Genomic DNA, 1,347 nt, shown 5'->3' on the forward strand with positions numbered 1-1,347 from the left:
TTGCCCTATATATTTCCCTTCTAGACTGTGGGTTGGGTAGGGACCGTCTCTATATGTTGCCAACTTGTACTTCCCAAGCGCTTAGTACAGTGCTCTGCACCCAGTAAGCGCTCAATAAATACGATTTAATGAATGAATGAATGGTGGAGCCGAGATCAGAACCCACGACCTGTGGTTCCCAAGCCCGTGCTTTTTCCGTTAAGCCATGCTGCTTCCGTCCATCTAGCTGCCAGTCTACCTCTTCCATGTTTTCCCTGGATTTTTCCTGGTATTAGGGCCTTCTCCAGAGAATCAGTCCTCCTGATTAGGTATCCAAAGTATGCTAATCTAAGTCGAGTCATTTGGCCTTCCAAAGACCACTTTGGCTTAATGACACACGGTATACGCTTTACAAATATCACAATTATTTTTTATTCTTATTGTTATTATTATAAACAACATCCCTGCACCGCAGCGTAGTGGATAGAGCATTGGCCTGGGAGTCGGGATGTCATGGGTTCTAATCCCGGTTCCGCCACTAAGAAGCAGGGTGGCTCAGTGGAAAGAGCCCGGGTTTGGGAGTCAGAGGTCATGAGTTCTAATCCCGACTCTGTCGCTTGTCAGCTGTGACTTTGGGCAAGTTGCTTCACTTCTCCGTGCCTCAGTGACCTCATCTGCAAAACGGGGATTAAGACTGTGAGCCTCCTGTGGGACAACCTGATCACCTTGTATCCTCCCCAGTGCTTAGAGCGGTGCTTTACACATAGTAAGTGCTTAACAAATGTCATTATTATTATTATTATTGTCTGCTGTGTGACCTTGGGCAAGTCATTTCACCCCTCTGGGCCTCAGTTCCCTCATCTGTAAAATGGGGATGAAGACTGTGTGCCCCACGTGGGATAACCTGACTAACTTGTATCCACCCCAGCGCTTAGAACAGTGCTTGGCACATCGTAAGCGCTTAACAAATGCCATCATTATTATTATTATTGTCTGCTGTGTGACCTTGGGCAAGTCACTTCAGCCCTCTGGGCCTCAGTTCCCTGGAGAAGCAGTGTGGCTCAGCGGTAAGAGCACGGGCTTTGGAGCCAGAGGTCATGGGTTCGAATCCCAGCTCCGCCACGTCTGCTGTGTGACCTTGGGCAAGTCACTTAACTTCTCTGATCCTCAGTTACCTCATCTGTAAAATGGGGATTGACTGTGAGCCCCACGTGGGACAACCTGATCGCCTTGTATCCCCCAGCGCTTAGAACTGTGCTTTGCACATAGTAAGCGCTTAACAAATGCCATTATTATTATTATTATTATCTGTAAAATGGGGATGAAGACTGTGTGCCCCACATGGGACAACCTACCTTGTATCCACCC

The sequence above is a fragment of the Tachyglossus aculeatus genome, chromosome 21 (genome assembly GCF_015852505.1).
Source record: "Tachyglossus aculeatus isolate mTacAcu1 chromosome 21, mTacAcu1.pri, whole genome shotgun sequence".
NCBI classification, from domain to species: Eukaryota; Metazoa; Chordata; class Mammalia; order Monotremata; family Tachyglossidae; genus Tachyglossus; species Tachyglossus aculeatus.